Raw genomic sequence first — 20,872 nt, 5'->3', positions numbered from 1 at the left:
AATGGAAAAGAATTCAAATTCAGATGTCCATATGAACCAAATATAACTGTATCATTGGGTAAACCATAGTTTCATCTACTTTATACAACCGTAGACTTAATGTGTCCCAGCATATGGAATGTCTTTCTAAAAGTTGGTTTGTTGGTTATTTCTCCCAGATTCTTTCATTTCAATAACCATTGCTTGTATTTTAAAAAAACAAAATAAAACATTGTCCAGTCCTTTGTGAACCACATACTCTAACAATTTGCTTCCAAACAAATGTAGTGGCAGAATTCCCACTACCCTCTAATTTCAAATCTTTGGTTCCCAGGTAGATAGATCCTGTACAGGGCCGGCTTTAGGCCAATCCCACCAATTCCCCCGAATTGGGCCCCATGCCTAAGAGGGCCCCGCGCCCAGTGGCAGAGTTGCTGGTGGGTGGGGCAAGTGACCGAGAATCCCTTCCCTGGCTAGAGGCTCCTTTTAAATTTTTGCCCATCTGGCAGTGCTCTGGGTCTTCAGTGGCAGGTCCTTCAATGCCACCGAAGACCCAGAGTGAGTGAAGGACCCACTGCCGAAAACTCAGTCCGCTGCCAGGTGAGTACAAACCCCACGTGGTTTTTTATGTGGGTTTTTTTTTTTTTTTAGTCATCCTTGCCGGGGCCCTGTCGAAACTGTTCGAATCAGGCCCTGCGCTTCCCAAAGCCGGCCCTGATCCTGTATGTTTGTCTGACACACAAACTGTGCAACTTCTATTTGGTTTTATTTTGAGCCCTGATTTCAAGTTATAGCTGCATATAAACATACCCTCTGGTATGTTTACAGTATGTGGCAGTAAAATATTTGCTTCGAGGAGTTTCAGAAATGCCAATTTTAGGTGCATCCTTAAAACATGCCGTGTTGTTTGATTTTATGCTTTGTCAAAAAAGAACGTAGGTTCATGTCCTCTGTGTCTGTTTACCCCCTCTTCAGTACCTCTTTGAACAAACTTTCTGCCACCAATGACCCTCAGCCCAGGTTTTCCTTGCTAGAAGCCTAATCAGTCCAACAGTTGTATCCACACTACAGCCCACAGTGTATGAAAATTCCACACACAAAATTAAATGATTACAGACCTTTAAACTTGAAATATGGTATTTCAAAGAACAAAGCAATCCCTTCCCCCCCTCTATCGCACACTAATTTGATAGCTGCTTCAGCAATGTTGTATTATATTTCCAACCTTTGAGTTAAGTGATAATGTAACAACAATGTAGGTTTCAATAGAGAGCTTTCTCAATAAAACACAAGCCTGAGTTTTCTGGATGGTTCTATAGCTATCCAAGGTAAGAAATATAAATAAAGTGGATGATGCAGTGCACTTTATACCATTTTCCTTGCTATAATTTCAGAGGTTTATAAATATTAATAAATTAATTCTTCATCCCTGTAAAGTAAGCAGGGGGGTAAATATTATGAGCCCCACATTACAGGCACAGAGTTGTTGCCAAAGTTTTACACAAGAAGTCTCCAGATTTCCCAGCTCCATGTTTCATGTCTTAAACAAGGGAGGAAGATTTTGTGGTTACTTATCTTTTTGTCTGGAAACTGCCTTGCTGTTTTTAAGGAGGTTTGACATTTCACTAATGATCTTGTCATTATTAATTCCTTTGGTATTCACTGGTTAAAATCCTTTAATCATGTGAATTAATACCTTTCTACAATGTTACATTTTAAGATAATTGGAGCCACTGTATTCTCCCAGTCTGCACAGTCTATACAAATTTTTGGAATGCACTCTAAAGAGATGTACTGCTGTGAAACTTCTTTCTGGTGAGCAAATTCCTTTTTTTTTAATTATTTTTGTGGTGGAAGAGAGGAGAACTGATTTAAGGTGAAAAGGAGTGAAAGATTAAGTGAATAGATGTTCATTGCTTAAACATAAGGGGGCCAATATCAATTCAAAGCACAGTTCAAGTTCCATGAAAAGGAAAACATTCCTAAGGCATGAAGTATTTCAGTTTGGAAAATTGACAAGATAAGGGCTCTGTCCTTTAAATTAGTATGGAATTTTGGCAGTTGGACAGCCCACTTTTGAGCAGGTGTGACTTCACAGCTAGAATATGGCACTTTCCAGGGAGTAATAAGAGAATTAACAATCAATTTCAACTTAGCATTTGTAATAATAAAGGTGTAGGATTTGAAGTTTTTGGACAGAGTAAGCACCCTAGAGTTACACACTTTTCATATAAACAATCCTCTAAAAAAAAATGAAGTATTCAAAAACAACCCCCCCACACACCATTTTAGCTTTGCCTCTACAATGTAATGTATTGTGAAAATACAAAATCTGTTTCCACTAAACATTTTTTTAAAATAATGAAAATATTTCTAGCCATGAGGCTTTGTAAAACCTTTATTTATCTCTGATATAAATTTTGGGCCTAAATATAGTTATCCCTTTTAACTATGGAAAATTAGAATTAAAAAGTTTTAAGCAGAGGATAGTCAGATGATAGTAAGACAATATATTATACACTCTGCATATTGATCAGAATCTATTTTGAGGAAATTATAAATATGTAATAATAGAAGAAGAGTGAAATGTCTGTAGTAAAAGGTACTTTTGAAACATGTAATACAAAAGGCCATCTGCAAAGAACTATCACATCTATTTAATCAAACAAAGTATTTTGTAATAAGTGGATCACTGGAATTTTGTACCCAAGAATAAATAATTCATAGATTTAAGGCCAGATGGAACCATGATAATCTGGTCAAACCTCCTGTATAACATGGGATATATAATTTAACCCAATGACTCCTCCATGGAGCTTAGTAATGTGTGGTTGAAGTAGAAAATGCAGAAGGGAAGTCTTGTATGGTATGACAGCACATAAATCTTAGAAGGAATCTGCATAGATAGCCTAAGAGGAAGTACGATATCTTGAGATAAGCCTAAGAGAGCTATAGGAAAGATGTTGGAGAGGTAAAAGATTAGGGAAAGATTATTTTAAATCTCTGTAAGAATATGTTTCTTAAATCAAAAGCTCTTTTGCTAACTGTACTCCAATTTTCATTACTTTTACAACATCGTTTTGTAGAGCTGTTACTAAAAAGGGTTTTAACTCTTTACAGTAATTTGTCTAAGTTGGTGCTTGATTCCGCATTCTTTATTTATATAAATACTCCTTAGTACCCCAAATGGGACTGCCCACATATGTAAATACTCCAGGATTGGACTTTTAGATGCACTGAAGTCACACAATTCTTACTGCAGAGATCAAGCTTTAGAATTTAAGCTTTTGGGGACAGTTACTTGTATCCTTACATGCCTAATGTGCTGTGATATTTATTGTAACATTCAACAAAAAAATTTCACCAAACATATTTAACGTAATTTATTTTTCATTATGTATTTCCCCTTTTTACCGTAACAAACCCTTGGCTTGATCACAGTAACCCACCTAGCCCTAAGGTGGATCAGTAGAATATCTTCACTTTTGGATGTGTAGTTGCTCAGCAACCAACAGATGGGGACTATATTGACTCAATTGCAGTCAGTGGAAGATAAATACCAGGCCTGCTCTTGAAGAGGAGGAGAATGGAAGGACCTGTTATGGGGAGTAGTTTAGGATACCTTTTGTGCAAGGAAAACTGTGCAGGGTCTGGTTATTGTGTAGAGCATGGCCTTGTGTTTAAGGCTTCTATACATTTTGATTTTATCTAATCTCAGATTCATGAACATCCAGCTAGCATTTGCAACAGTTCAGAGCAATGTTATCATTTTTAATATAGTAGAGTAAAATTAAAGTTACTCCAGAGAGACATGACCCTCTAATTTTAATGAGTTAAACATTTTTGTGTGCACTTATGTAAGGCCTGCTCCAACCCATTAAAGTTCATGGGACTCTTTCCATTGGCTTCAATGGACATTAGATCAGGACCCCACTTACTTTTTAACAAAGGGAATCCCCTCCCCCTCTTACGCTGCTATTCAAGCCAAGGATTTATTCAGCTTGTTTAGATAGAATCTTTTGATGAATGACTTTAATGATCTTTTCCAAGCAACATAGTTGCCTTTATCCACTGCATTCTATAGGTATATACAATTTTGCATATAGTACAAACAGGGAAACATTTGTATGAACAATTGAGAAGTAATTTTATAAAGTCCAGTTGTGGCCATCGAGTCCGGCTGTCACTTCAGGCAGGCACTGCAGAGTCACTATAGCCCAACCACCCTCCTTATGCAGTTGGGCAGAATGGGCAGGGCAGAGCCTTGGCTCCAGGGCCGGTGCAAGGATGTTTCACGCCCTAGGCGAAACTTCCACCTTGCACACACCCCCCAACACCTCCACCCTGAGGCACCGCCCCTGCGGCAGCTTCCCCCCTCCGCCCTGAGGTGCCCCCCTTGTGGCAGCTCCCCACCCTCCGCCCTGAGGCACCCCCTCGCCCCAGCTCACCCCCGCTCCATGCATGAGCACCCCGAGCACACCGTGGCTGCTTCACTTCTCCTGCCTCTCAGGCTTGCGGCACCAATCAGCTTAGCAGGAGCGGCACCAAGGTTTTTGGCGCCCTAGGCTCAGGGACAGCTCGCCAGTCCCACGGCTCCGGTGGACCTGCCGCAGGCGTTCCTGCGGACAGTCCGCTGGTCCCGCGGCTCCAGTGGACCTGCTGCAGGCGTGCCTACGGATGCTCCACTGGAGCCGTGGGACCAGCGGACCGTCCGCAGGCACGCCTGCGGGAGGTCCACCGGAGCAGTCTGCCACCCTCCCAAATCCTGGTGCCCTAGGCGACTGCCTAGGTCGCCTAAATGGAAGCGCCGGCCCTACAGCTTAGGCGTCGAAAGCCTGGGAGGCGGGAGAAGTGAAGCAGCCACGGCGTGCTCGTGGAGGAGGCGGGGCAGGGGTGAGCTGGGGCAAAGAGTTCCCCTGCATGCCACCATCCCCCCTTACTTGCTGCAGGCGACCCTTCCCGCACTCCCTTGCCCCAGCTCCCTCCGCCTAAATGCCGGCGGTGACCAGGGCAGCCAAAGATCCGGCTGCCACGGTCACTGACAAAGAAAATGCCCCCCAAATGCCAGTGCCCTAGGCGACCGCCTAGGTTGCCTAAATGGTTGCACTGGCCCTGCTTGGCTCCATCTGCAACCAGGTATCAACCTGGCATAGTTTACTCTTTCTCTGTAGCAGAAAGGAAGACAGGAGGGAGATTGTGACTGAGTTTAAAGGGTTAATAAAAATCTTTTACTGATTTTTGAAAAGGCTAGTTTCATTTACTGAATCATAAAGAATGGGTATTTTAGCCATTTCCTGTCTACCCCTATAGAGCAGAAATCATCTCTCTATATAGCTACATAAGGGTTTCTGAATGTTAAATAGACTTGATGTGATATTTTACTGCTAACTCTATAGTCTGTTAGATTGCACACTCTTCAGGGAAGGGCTTGTCTTTATATATTTTGAACAATGCTAAGGAAATTATCTGCACTTAGCAAACATATAACAACTGTATTTGTACCAGACAGTATTTGTAAGCTGGCCCCCTGCTTTCTGTTCCCAAGAGCCTAGGGCTCTCGATTCAGGATTCACATTCACAATAGAACTGCATGGATCTGTTTCAGTCATACTTGCATACCAGACATTCTTTATAGTAATCATGAAGAAAGTGAGGGCCTTCTAGGGTGGGGAATAATGGAAGAGTTGTCGTTTACGGTGTTTGCTGGGGCCTGCCCTGCTGATCTACATTGTGATAATGTCAGAAACAGACTGGGGCAGCTAATTGTTTCTGAGGGATGAGCAACTAATTTCGCTATTGTTAGATGGTGCAACTAAGTACTACAAATGAGTAAACACTAAAATGAATGTGGTTAATGGGAAAATCTCAAAAGAAAATGAATATTTGATCCTATTTTAAAAGTTGAACTACTATTTATATTTACAGTATATATCCAATACCAGTAAATCTGAGGCCTGAGACTCAGTATCTTTATTTTGTTCTCATCACAGTACTTACTTCTTATGTTTTCACTTTTCTTCCTTTCTACCTACCATACAAGAAAATCTGTGTGTGTGTGTGTGTGTGTGTGAGAGAGAGAGAGAGATATGTTTGAGGTTTTGGTGGAATTATTGAAAGAAGACTAGGTGTTTTGATTCTGTAATACCAACACTATCTGAAGCCCTGTACTGTGATTCCTGTTAACTGTAGTGGACATTGCTAGTTAAGTCTGATAACCTTCAGTGCTAGTTTCCCTGTTAGTCATTTAGGAAGCTGTTTGAATTCCAATATATTTTTCTTTTGAAGCCAAAAGTGAGGTGCTGTTAATTTATTTCCCCTTTAGTATTTGAGGTAAATGCTAACCAAAGTAAAAACAAACCATCTTGATCATACATACTCAAAAGTCCATTCATATGAATGTCTTTTCTTTTACGGGCAGTAAAGGATTCTGAACTTGGATGCAAAAAGATTACTAGGTTCTGAGCTTGACTGTAGGGATATTAAATTCCGTATTTCCACCCTATAGACCTGAGCCAAAGCTCATTAAAGGCAATGAATGGAAAGATTCCCTTTGACTTTAATACACTTTCAGTCAGGCTCCCACTGTACAACAAGATAAGATTTCCTAAAATGTGAGCTAAGGTTCGTTTATTTTGACATTAAGGCTTCTCCACATGCAAAGTTCTTACAAACTTTAAGACGTTACTGCATCTGCCACCTCCTCCCCTGCCTCCAAACAACTCCTTGTAATACCTGCTTTATAACAAAATGTCTGACTCCAAGGTGACTTCTTCTTCACTGATACTATTTTTCATCTATAGGTGGCATTGGCACTTAACAGTTCCCACAGTAATTGAAGAGTGTGAGGTAGGGAACAAGGCAATGTGACTCCCTCTCCCTGTTCTTAGATCATTGGAGTTTAATGTGTTATTTTTACACATACTTCCCTTTTCTCTTGTGTTGCATGTGTGTACTAAGTTTTTTTATGACACCACTGCAAAACAGTATAGGGATTAGAGGCACAGACAAAATGCCAATATACTTAATCAGTTCAACGATATTACATATAATTGTACCATCAGCACTGAAACATTTCAGCCTGACAGGAACATGATGGATCCTGCCTCAGCAATGCTTAAAGGAAAGTGCTCACCCGGAAACATTGTCTTTAAAATTCCAGACTGCCTTGAATCTCCAGTTTCAGACATGCATATGAGCAAGCCCTACTTCAGAGCAGGGTGGATAAAAATCAATTATTTTTTTAAAAACATCAAAAAAATCAGATGTTTTCTATTTAAATTGGATTTTTTGATAAAATGCTCTTTGAGGAAAAAAACTATATAAAGATAGTTTTAATTAAGATACATTATAGCTCAAAGATCTCTTTTCCTGGAATACGGATTATACATTCTAATTCTTTAGTGTGAGACAATATATTCATGTAATGTTTAAGAAAAGTTTTGTAAATGAGTTCCAATAGTTCATGGATTAGGGACCCAATTTTATGGGGTTCCAGGGGCTTCTGTATAGATTATTTAGGTTAATCTTTCTATCTACCCAATGAGACTCAGTGCTCAGTCTAGAAGATACCATCAGAGATGCTTGTTAGCACAAAAAATGTTTTAAATAAATAATATATAGAGGTAAGAAATAACAAACCTCAACCCTATTGTCGCTCTGCAAATCTGTGTACACAGAGTCAATCCCCTACCTCTCTCTAAAAGTGCAAAGTTTCAAAAAGTTCAATGACTAGAAGATTGTTGGGCACAGAACAGATCTGGAAAGGAGAAGTCTGGAGATAAATGTGAAAAGGGAGGTGTGACAGTGTACCCCATAAGGCTTCATGGGAATATGCTTATGAATGTATATGTGATAGAACTGGAATATGTTTTATGCTACATATGCCATGTAACATATCTATGTAAAAGTTATGATCTACTGAATATATTCCTCCTATTTGTATGAATGTATCATTTTTGTACTTGAAGTTAGAAATATTGGTTGTGTATTTGCTTGATTTCTAAGTAGCCTTTGTAAAGCATTTGGTCAGCTTCTTGAGAAAGGAATGTGCAAATTAAGTGCCCAGTCAAGAAGCACTTAAGGGACAGTGAATCTTGGGAGGCTCCAATCTACATGAGGATATTCAAGGTAGCAGGTAAGCGATGGCTGCTGTCTGTAAAAACTGAGTCATACATGGACTTTGACTTTCCCAGGTGACTCCAGAACTCCATCATGGAACTAGACTTTGCATAGGAGAGAGGAGGGGATCTCCACCCACAGGAGAGAAAGTCTACTTAAATCCCTGGGAGACCCCTCCATTTTGTCTTCAGCTGGCTAAAGAGAGAGCCTCTCCACCCCCAAGGAAACCTGAAAGAAACTGGAACAAAGGACAGTAACTCCAGGGGATGTGAGTGAATGCTGGACACAGACTAGAAGGAGACTAGTCTGTAAAAGGAAGCTTACTGGAATTTCTCAAAAGGGTGAGATTTTTATCTTTACTCAGTTTTCTTACTGTGTTAGACTTGCATGTTTTATTTTACTTGGTAATTCACTTTGTTCTGTCAGCTATTACTTGGAACCACTTAAATCCTAGTTTCTGTATTTAATAAAATCACTTTTTACTTATTAATTAACCCAGAGTATGTATTAATACTTAGGGGGGCAAACAGCTGTGTGTATCTCTCTATCAGTGTTATAGAGGGTGAACAATTTATGAGTTTACTGTGTATAAAGCTTTATACAGGCTAAAATGGATTTATTTGGGGTTTAGACCCCACTGGGAGTTGGGCACCTGAGTGTTAAAGACAGGAACACTTCTGTAAGTTGCTTTCAGTTAAGTCTGCAGCTTTGGGGCACGTGGTTCAGACCCTGGGTCTGTATTGGAACAGACGGGCGTATCTGGCTCAACAAGACAGGGTGCTGGAGTCCCAAGCTGGCAGGGAAAAAGGGGAAGAAGTAGTCTTGGCACATCAGTTGGCAGTTCCCAAGGGGGTTTCTGTGATCCAACCTATCACAGGAGGGACAGGCAGTAGAAACAAAAGTGAAACTGTTTGAGCAGCATATTCCAGAAGTCTTGAGATCTTTCTGACTGTAGCCTTCATTGATTTGGGATCCAACATACCATTCCCTCACTATAAGGGAAAACCTATAATGGCAGCAGACTGTAAAAGAGACCCAGTTTTGGAACATTTTAATGAAATTCCTCTACCCGTGGGTAAAACAGGCATGCGTGCAAAATGCAAACAGTGCAACAAAGAAATGCAAGACTGGTTGCCCAAATAAAACAACATCATGAGAAGTGTTCCTTTCTCAGGAGGAAGCTGCGTTGAAGATGATGAAAGGAACATATCTGAACATGCGTGATCTTTCAGATATGAAAGGAACATATCAGAACATGCATGATCTTGGTAACTTTTTTATTTCATACTTCTTTCTTAAGGACTGCCTGTCTTCCTTCTGGACTATTCTTGAATTCTCATGCTTGAGCAAAAAAAATAGTTGTTACTCTACGGTACTATCATTTTAGATGCAGTTGTGATAAAAAATAAATAGCTGAAATAGGCAGTTCTTCCTTTTACAATTTCACCTTTCAAGTAGTACTGAGTGCCAGTGAATGCAATAAGTAATACTAAATGAGTAGTCTGGTAAAAATTAAATAACTGCATTGACTTATTTTGTTTAGGAGAATCCATCCTCAACATACAGGATTCTGAAGACTATCCACCTTCGAGATCACCATCATTTTCTATAGTTTCAGAGTTATCTGCCAACGTTTCAGTCACATCATGTATATCACATAGCCACAGTATATTACCTGTAGCAAAAAGAAAAAATCTCCATCATCCAGAAACAACCATAGCTAAGTTTGTGATAAGAACCAGCAGATTACAAAAACAGGTAAATTGATGAAAAAATTGCCTAGTTTGTTTACGTAATAAACTCTTTTCCGTATGACTGAGAACCCACACTTCATTAACATGGTTCAGTCATTAAGACCACGGTACAGTCCACCCAACAGAGCAGATATCACAGGCAAATTGCGAGATAAAGTGTGTGAAAGAGAAATTGAGCAGTGTGCAAAAGGTCTAGAGAGTAAAATTGCTAACCTGAATCTTGATGAGTGGAGCAATGTCCACAATGATCCTGTTGTACGTGCTTAAGAAGAAGGGAATGTCTTCCTTACAGGAACAACTGATATATCAGGAAATGTGCACACAGCAGAATACTTACAAGAAGTAGCAGTAAAAGCTATAACAAACTGTGGGAAAAAAATTCAAATGTCTAGTATGCAGCTTGATCACAGACAGTGCTGCAAATGTTTCCAAGATGAGAAGAAATTATTTAGAAGAGAGTCCCAAGCTAATAACATACAGTTGCAGTGCTCAGTTGATGTACCTCCTAGTCAAAGACTTCAGTGTTCCAGAAATAAAGGCTAATGTTGAAATTGCAAAATACGTCCGCAGCTCCTCTGAAAAAAGAGGGAGAAACCAAGCTAACTCTCCCACAAGACATGCGATGGAACTCATTAGTGGACTGTTTTGAGCATTATATCAAGAACTGGCCTAATCTGATGACAGTTTGTGAACAAAATCGTGAAAAAATAGATGGCAAAGTTCTCAACATTGGGCTTAAGAGAAACGTCGAACACATGCTGAGTACCCTAAGCCTATTTCTGTACCCTTGAACAAAATGCAGGGAAATAGCTGTTTTATTGCTGATGCTGTTGAAATTTGGAAGGAACTGAGTGAGATCTTAAAAAGAGAAATATGCAATGATGGAGTTAAATTACAAGCATTAAAAAAACAAATGGGACAACCACTATCTCCAGCTCATTTTCTTGCAAATATTCTCAACACTTGGGACCAGGGTCAAACCTTAACTGCTGAAGAAAAGGAGCTGGCTATGACATGGACATCCAGCAATCATCCCTCCATAATGCCAACTATAATAACCGTCAGAGCTAAGGGTGAACCATTCAAGCAACATATGTTTGCTGATGATGATTTAAAAAAAGTCACACCAGTTAACTGGTGGAAATCACTTAAGCACTTGGATTCAGAGACTGTTGAAGTGATAATCTCACTTTTAACAGCAGTAGCTTCTTCTGCCGGTGTAGAAAGAATATTTTCTTCCTTTGGACTAATTCATTCCAAATTGAGAAATTGTTTGGGACCTGAAAAAGCTTGTTTTTCTCTTCTAGATTATGAACAAACAGGAAAATGAAGGTGAAGACAACTGAGTTAGCTGCAGAAGCCAGTATTTTAAGTTTCTCATGTTGATCTGACTGGCATAGTCAGTTTACTTTTTGTTGTTTTTTTTTTAAATATTTCATTTAACTATTTTAGTTAAGAACAATTTTTAACAAAAACGTATCTGATTTTAAAAAATGTTTAATTAAATTCAAAAATTCATATGCTTGTTTTGTTAAAATATTATATGTTTGCTGTTGAAGAAAAACATCCAGAATACATAATGTTGTTGTTTTAGTTAAATAAAACAATGTAAATGTCTGTCTGGTGATGTTCTCCTCTTCGTACAGCATGGCAAGAAAATCCTTCAAATATTAATGATTAGCTTGTTGAATTGGAGATAGTTCACTTCCCAATGACTTCACAAATATCTCCTTCAATTACTTTTGGTAAATGAAATAACCAAACAATCATTCATTTTCTGATATAGCTGTAAAACTAATCAGAAAGGTTTTCAAAATAATTCACTTTAAAAATGTATAGTGTGTACTTTCTAAAAATGAAACCTACATCTATCTCTGAGTTATAAAGAATATGTATTAAGGTTATAACAACCAACCAACAAGAATGCACTTTGATGTAGAAAATCAGTGATTAAATAGTGTCTTCTTCACTAGTGATTTAAATCAAATGCACCCTGCTTCAGCATGTGTATCTTACTGTCAATTTTTAATTTGAAAAGCCCATTAGGAGTTGTCCCAATGTGTCTAAGTAAACATGACATTGTTCTTGTAACTTTTGTCTCCTTTCCCCCATTCTGTTTATTGCTCACATTCACAGCTTGTCTAAATTTAAGCCCTGATCCTGCAGTTGGAGCAATGCAGGTGGACCCACATTAAACTCATACAGAGCCCTATGGGGGTCTGCCCAGGCAAATCTAATTACAGAATCAGGGCTTTAAATTGTTAGATTTTAGAGGCAGAGGCCACACCTTATTTTTATTAATTAGTCTGGAAAATGCCAGTCCCACCTGTGGATGTGGTATAAACAATAATATAGCTGGTGAGTATGATATACAGTAAAGTAAAAATAACATTGCACAAAATCTGATTTCTCTTTGAAAAGTAAATTAAGCATGAAGAAAAAGAAATGAGGGAGCAATGGACAAGGAAAACTTCTATTCTGGTTTTAGTTTGCATTATCTATTGCTGGGGAATTGCGTAAAGTACCCACTATCGCAATCCATTTGAACTACTCCAGCTGTGTACAGTTTCATATAGTCCTCTGGGCCCAACATTCTTAACCACTGCAAAATAATATTGAAGTTCAATTGTTCTGGACTGGGACTCAGACTTAGGTTCTGTTCTCCGCTCTGCCACTATCCTACTGGATAACCTTGGGCAAATCACTTCCTGTCTCTATACCCCAGTTTCCTCATCTGTAAAATGGGAATAATACTGACTCCTTTGTAAAAACACTTTGAGATCTACCTATGGAAAGCACTATAGAAGAGCTAAGTATTATTATGTTAGTCTTTTCATGAAGTATTCTACTGGAATTAAGAGATTATCAATCATTCTTTTAAAGAAAGTGTGTGCAGTTGCTGTAAGACTGGTGGTGGTAAAATAATCACATTTCAAAGGTAGGTGGCATATATACTGACCCATAGTCTTCTAGCTTCAGTTGCAATTTTAACCACCTATCATAATTAAAATTATTGATATTTTCAAAAATAGGTTTAAGCCAATGTGTCCAAAGTTGGATATTTATATTTATGCACATAAGCTAAACTGGCCTAATTTCCAAATGTGCAGAACAGCTCGAGTTCTGGTAGAAAATTGATGGTCCCTCCAGATGCTCAGCAATTTTGAAAATTGGCCACTTTCATGTAGATGCCTAAATATGGTTTGAAAAACTTCACCTGATATTTAAAAAAAATAAATTGTAGGAGACCCTTAAACAAATTAACTAAAGCAAATGTGGCAAAATGTTTAGCTGTACAATTTAAGTTATGCTATTAGGATACAAAGAGATACTGTATTAAGTACTAATAGCTGGAAATCATTACACTAAAAGGTGAAATCCTGGTCCCAATGAAATCTGTGGGAAAAGTCCCATTCACTTCAGTAGGGCCAGTATTTTGTTCCAGATATATTATCAAATTCCAGCTCTAAGAATGGCACACATACTGAACATGTTAGAAGTATTCCGATTTAAAAGTTCTTTCTACATCTGAAGAGAGTGGGCAATAGTATTTTTCAAGATTTTGCTAATAATGCTCTGAGATCAGCCATCACAAGGTACCTAATTAGCGAGCAACATGAGGGCACATAAGTCACTTACATGAATTGCCTTATTCTGCTCTTTGTTCCAGGAATGCAAGAGTGTGGGAAAAATCCTATTCTCTTTAACACACTGGTAGTGACACTGACTTTACTGGGCCAATTTGAGTCATGGACTTTGCTAGTTAGTTCTCTCCAAAACACAGGATGCTGTAGCTCTGGGCCAGATACTCAGTTCCCTCATCATTAAATGGGAGCTTTGCCACTGAATGTAGGACGAAGCCCTTAACCATTTAAACTTTAAAAACAGATGGAAAAAGGTGGTTAATAACTTTAAACACTTTTTATACTCAACTCAAAAATAGTATTGGTCTTAAATATTGAAGATATATTAACTAATGATTTGGGGAAATTAAAAATGACCCATTTTTTAATACTTGAACTCAGTGAATGGTACTTTCTCCTACTGATGCACAATGTTAAAAGGTTTTGTTTCCTGAAGACATGATCTGTCAGGTTAACTTAAAAGTAGACGTTTTTGAAAGATATCTAAATAAGCAGTCATCAGACACATTAAACAATAATGTTTAGGTACATCTATTCTGCATTTGCTCAGAGGATTGACACTTAAGATTCCCCCCAACCCCTCTTTGAGGCTCATAAGACCATTCAACCTGAACTCATTTTAGTCTTAAAATGTCTCTATAAATATGTCACATATAGACCCATGATCTTCAAGCCCCTCAGCAAGATTTTTCAGACACAATCAAAATAACTATCAGAGAGGTGAAAAACATCTAGGCCATCTAACATGCGTCTGTGAATTTGGAATTAGAAGCAAAAGGAAAATCTAAAAAGCAATCTAAAAACCCCATCTAAAAGCACCGGGCAAAAAACTGTTGTTATAAACAGTGGTGGTAAATTCAGAGAAATTCCTCTTCAATGGAGTTATTGTGGATCCCCACTGATGTATCTGAAAGTACATTTTGGCTCATTGTGTAGAATTTCAGGAAGGCCACTTGTCTACATCACTCCTCTCAATGACATTATACTCTCATTGTGCTAAAGAAAAGTTTATTTGGATAATTTACCATTGGAGTATAAGGAATCACATCTTCTCTTGTCCCTGCAATGTCAAAAATCTCACTCCCTAGAACACACCCAACAGATTGATTTCACAAATGTTAAAATATAACCTTTTAAAAAATAATGTGTGAAATGCTGGGCCCACTGAAATATATGGAAGTTTTGACCCTGATTTAATTAGAGCTAGGATTTCATGCCACGTCTTTATCTTATGTTACAAATAAAATCTTATGTTATTAAGGGTGGCATTTAAAAACATCTCAATGTACTTTTCCCCATGTATTGTTTGTTTACTTTTTCTCATTTCTCTGACTGGAGGATGAAATTAGTCAATTTCACTTTCTCAGGCACTAACTCAGCCTTGCCGTATGTTTCAGTTGCAAAAAGTTGGAGTTTAGTTTGTTTTCATTGGATTTTTTTTTTAAATCTAAACAGTTATATTGATCTTAGATTTTCTTAAAAAGCTTGTTCTTATAAAACCCAAATGTGGGTCAAACTTGGTTTGACAATCTCTTTAAAATCATTAAAGTCTTAGCTTTATTATTTCTACTGCCTTAGACATTTAAGGCTTAACAACCCGGGTACACTGAAGGCAGTATACAAATCATAATGTCTTTCCAATCAAATTACTCTCTTTATTTTAAATGTTTCTTTTAAAATTAAAACTGTTCCACATCCCCTCACCACTGCAAACTTTCCCTCTTTTCTGGCTTCTGTGAAATAAGGAGCTGCAATCAGGGAGGCTGGTGACAGGGCAGTAGGTACAGGTACAGCAAGCTGTTTGGTGGTGAAATTGCTGAGAAGAATATTATTCCTAGCAGGCACAATGGAATCTCCCTACCAGTCATCAGTATAGTTCCCCCATCAGACAGGCAGAAAAATTTCACGGAGTTCAATGGGATGTTGTGCTCCAGATACAGAACATCCAGGCAATCTGGACTCTTGACTCCAAGTATCTCTCATGTGTTCCTTTTTGTCCTGGTAGTGGTAGCACGCTGTCTTCCCTCTAAGAATGTGCTTTCCTTCTTAGCAACTAGCATGTGTGAAAGAAGTGCACGTGACTGTGAAAAACATAAAAAATGCATCCCAGGTGGTTTTTCTGCCTGGCAGTGAAGATGAAGAGTATTTGGAGAATAAAGATTGAAACTTTTGAGTTGTTCTCTTCTGATCTCTTTTCTTTGCTGCTCTGCCGCTGCTATTAACAGGTAGGGAGGGGCAGAAATATGGGAAAGGGACAAGGAGAGGAACAACAACAAGGAAGGGGGAAGGAAAGATGGAGACAAAGGCTTTGATCCTGTGCCCATTGAAGTCAATTGCAAAACTCCCATTTGCTTTAGTGACACAAAATCAGACCTAAATGTGAGGAGGAAGGAAAAAAGATGATAGGGAAGGATGACTTTAAACTAGTTTACTCCTGCCCTTTGGAACTGGGATCTCCTTGTCCTTGTTTTACCGCCACACTATCCTTTACTTTTTGCTACCCCCTCCATATCTCATTGTTGGAGCACCAAGCAGTCATTTCTGCTGGGATGGCCTTCATCTATCAGCACTTGCTACCTACACCCTGCCTTATCTCTGGTATAGCTAACAGCAAATTGATGGGTGACTGGCATCTGAATTTGCTACCAGTAGCAAAAGTAGAGATTTAAAGGATTTCTTATGGTAGCCATGTTTGATGGAGAAATATACACTGGTATTATGCCAGGAGCCAAGCACTGTTTCACCCTGGATCTTGCTCAGCTTCCCTCTGCCACTTCCCTCCTCATCTGCAACCGCATTCCTGACATCTGTTCCTCTTCAGTGCAAAATTACATCTGTAAGGCGGGGGAAACACCAGTAGTGATGTCTTATCTTAAATAATCTAAAAAGCTATTGGATTACAACTACAATGAAGATATAAAGCAATTCACTTATTAATTATCTAGATTTTGGGTCCTGCAGAGGTTGAAAGAGCCCCTTTAAAATCAGAACCACACCCATCTCTCTTCTCCATTTTTCTTCTATTTTTCCATTCACTTTTCCGCCTCCCTTTCCTACAGTCAGATTTGCAAGTTCTCAATATACCATCTACTCTAAAATGCATGTGCAGTCCTGTGTTGTTATATTTCATGTTAAAAATGGGTTACTTCATCTTTATTGTGAACATATTGTATCTGAAGTTTTTCTTCAAATACATTGTATTTTTCAAGATATCTGACATCTACATGGTCTTGCTTTTCAACTGTGGATACAATTAGCTACTTGGAAACTTATCCACATATTAGCTTATCTGTAACAGGGACACGTTTCTGACTTGTGGGCCCCAAACTACCTTCAGGGTTTGTGTCGGCCAGCTAACTACAACTTGCCTTGTCTACAGTAGGATTTTAACACATTAATCAATATTTGTTTAAAACACATTTTTTTTACTAATGAAGACAAGAGTGCTCCATGACTCTGTCCCTTTCATCATTTCCACACTTGTCTGTTCCTACAGTCAATAGTGAACACTGAACCCTCCCAGCTCCATTCATTTTTATGGTCCTAATGTCCTCTTTTTTCACTTACAACTCCGCACCATCTTTCACAACATCTGCTATGCCTGAAATAGCTTCTCATTTACTGTGAGCTAGTGACCTCACAAAAGGCTTGCTTGTGTCAGTAAAGACTGTGATCGGGGCATGAGTTAGTCAATTAGTGATTTCCTGAAAGGCCTTTTCACACCTCTTGTCCTGTCATTTTCCCAGGCATCCTAGGTTTTTGTCCAGAAACCTTTGTGGACTTTTCCTTAACCTTTGTCTTAGATTTTATTTTTTTATCATCCCAGACTGGTATCCTATAGTGAGATTATTCAGTAGCTTTGTGGTGATAGTGCAATTATTAACAAATCTGCAGTCACAGCTGCAAAATCCTAGGAAAGTCTTGGACTCTCTGTAATTATGTGGGCATGGCTACATAGTGAGTGTTGCTGTGTTATCAGAATCCATACTTACATCTCCATGGGACACGTGACCCACATTTTTGATATTGTGCAGAACTGGAATTTATCAATTGATAGCTTCGGCCCATAGACTTCCAATCAGCCTAACACTTTTAGAAATCTTTCTTCATGTTCCTCCAGAGTTCTTCCAAACATAGTCACATCATCCAAATAAACTAATACTTGTAATAGGTTCATGTCTACCACAACTTTTCTCCATGAGGTAGTGGTATCATAGAATATCAGGGTTGGAAGGGACCTCGGGAGGTCATCTCCTCCAACACCCTGCTCAAAGCAGGACCTATCCCCAACTAAAATCATCTCAGGCAGGCTTTGTCAAGCCTGACCTTAAAAACCTCTATGGAAGTAGATTCCACCACCTCCCTAGGTAACCCATTCCAGTGCTTCACCACCCTCTTAGTGAAAAAGTTTTTCCTAATATCCAACCTAAACCTCCCCCACTGTTGAGACCATTACTCCTTGTTCTGTCATCTGGTACCACTGAGAACAGTCTAGATCCAGGTAGTTGAAAGTCGCTATCAAATCCCCCCTTCGTTCTTCTCTTCCGCAGACTAAACAATCCCAGTTCCCTCAGCCTCTCCTCATAAGTCATGTGCTCCAGCCCCCTAATAATTTTTGTTGCCCTCCACTGGACTCTTTCCGCAACCTTCTTGTAGCATGGGGCCCAAAATTGGACACAGTACTCCAGATGAGGCCTCACCAATGTCGAATAAAGGGGAATGATCATGTCCCTCGATCTGCTGGCAATGCCCCTACTCAGACAGCCCAAAATGCCATTAGCCTTCTTGACAACAAGGGCACACTGTTGACTCATATCCAGCTTCTCGTCCACTGTAACCCCTAGGTCCTATTCTGCAGAACTGCTGCCTAGAACCATTTGGTCCGTAGTCTGTAGCAGTGCATGGTATTCTTCTGTTTTAAGTGCAGGACTCTGCACTTGTCCTTGTTGAACCTCATCAGATTTCTTTTGGCCCAATCCTCTAATTTGTCTAGGTCCCTCTGTATCCTGTCCCTACCCCCCAGCATATCTACCACTCCTCCCAGTTTAGTGTCATCTGCAAACTTGCTGAGGGTGCAGTCCATGACATCCTCCAGATCATTAATGAAGATATTGAACAAGACCGACCCTTGGGGCACTCTGCTCGATACCGGCCGCCAACTAGATATGGAGCCATTGATCACTACCCGTTGAGCCCGATGATCTGGTCAGCTTTCTATCCACCTTATCGTCCATTCATCCAGCCCATACTTCTTTAATTTGCTGGCAAGAATACTGTGGGAGACTGTATCAAAAGCTTTGCTAAAGTCAAGGAATAACTCTCTTGCACGCATATCCCTTTATCCTCAGCATACCCGAGTGTGTCATAGTCCAAGAAGCAACTTAGTTTCAGCCACTATGGGCTTGCCCCTTCGTAACTCTTAGTGTGCCGAATTTCCCTCAGTAACTTTCCTCTTCTCCTAAGTGCTTATAGATAATTATTCTTCGCAGGTAACCGCTCCATGATTATATTTTCCGGCGACTGACGTACATGAGGACTGTACAGCGGTCGTCCCCAGATCTTCCTCCTCCTCTTTTTCGGATAAGCATCTGCTGATCCTTTTTCCTGTCATCCGGACTTCCCCGATCCACCATGGAGTTTTCAAAACAATGGCCATGGCTCTGCACATTACCATCGCAACTCCTTTACATCACTTGAGATGTGCAGCGCTCCTGACCCATGGATATGTATGCTGCGTCCAGGTCTCTTCCTAAAAGTCTGAACCGACGTCTTCATCCACAATCGGCGTCACACTACACTACTCCCCATGCTATACGCCCCAGTGCAGGCAGTGGGTAGTGAGCTCCTTGTTCTTCGAACGACGAGGCAAAAAAGCAGAGTACGATAGCTTTTTCCACATCCTACTGTCACTAGTTGCCACCCTCAGATAAGGCCTACAACTTTCCTTGACTTTCTCTTTTTGCTAACATACTGAAAGAAATTCTTGTTACCTCTATATACATTTCTGCGCTAGCCTGGGCCAATCGCAAAAAGTAGTGATTATGTCTGGCCTCTCTGTTGTGTTTCACGTCTCCTTGCATGCTGTTGTCACTGACAGTAACCTCCTATACCCCTGGATAATTCAATTCTTCCACGTTTCTTGTAAGGCTTCTTTCTCTTGTGTGTTAAGGAATCAGCAGAAATGTTTCACCTGTTAAGTCAAGCCCGGTCGATAACTGCATAATACTATTCTTCATCTACGACATCCGGCTCTGGTTTGTTCCTGCACCTCAATAAAAGAGTCTTCGTACAAATCGCAGGCCAGCTCTCCTGGAGCTCCTTCCCCCTCAATATTTATTCCTCCCAGTCTACTTCTGTCATGCGTTCTTCTGAGGAGGTCAAAGGTCTGCGTTTCTGATCCAAGTAGTCCTAAGCAATATTCTGGCTGCTCTCTGTTCTTCCTGGTTCAGGATCCAAAAACATGGAGCCATAGTGTATGTGTTCAGGGCCTCGCCCAGTTGCCATCACTTTTCGTCATATCGCCTACTTAATACAAGCTTCTCCGGAGAGTTTGTGACGGCATTGTCAGGAGCGCTACGTGTCGCTCTGTTGGTGTTCGCTTCCTAGCACTAGTGCACCAGGATAAGTTAGGGGCCCGCTACAGCCTCATTTACTAAAACCTTCCTGGATGTCTTTGAATTGTCGCCACGAGTGTATTGGCTCTGCCGCAGCCAGATATCAGGTGACTATTGTAAGTCGTCCCATGAGGAACCATGGGCGCTGCGATACTAGCATACCTGTCTTATGATTGACCATAGACGTACTGAAGACTGTTGTCAACTCTCCATACCCCCTGGTCTAGAGTGTACGGTATAGCAGACGTCCCCACCTATGAATCACTCCGCTGTTGCATCACATTACGTAAACTCATCCCGACGAGACTCTCAGTTTTTTCTGCAGTTTCATACCGGAGCTCTGAGCAGTCATACTGCTCTCTTACATACAATGCAACTCCTCCACCTTTTCTACCCTGCCTGTCCTTCCTGAACAGTTTATATCCATCCATGACAGTACTCCAGTCATGTGAGTTATCCCACCGAGTCTCTTGTTATTCCAATCACATCATAGTTCCTTGACTGTGCTAGGACTTCCAGTTCTCTCTGCTTGTTTCCCAGGCTTCTTGCATTTGTGTATAGGCACTTAAGATAACTCACTGATGATCCCACTTTCTCAGTATGAGACAGAAGTCCTCTCCTCTTGCACTCTCCTGCTCGTGCTTCCTCCTGGTATCCCATTTCCCCACTTACCTCAGGGCTTTGGTCTCCTTCCCCAGTGAACCTAGTTTAAAAGCCTCCTCACTAGATTAGCCAGCCTGCTTGCGAAGATGCTCTTCCCTCT

This window comes from Chelonoidis abingdonii, chromosome 2 (assembly GCF_003597395.2).
Source record: "Chelonoidis abingdonii isolate Lonesome George chromosome 2, CheloAbing_2.0, whole genome shotgun sequence".
Classification (NCBI taxonomy): Eukaryota; Metazoa; Chordata; order Testudines; family Testudinidae; genus Chelonoidis; species Chelonoidis abingdonii.
Note: the sequence above shows the minus strand (reverse complement) of the source record.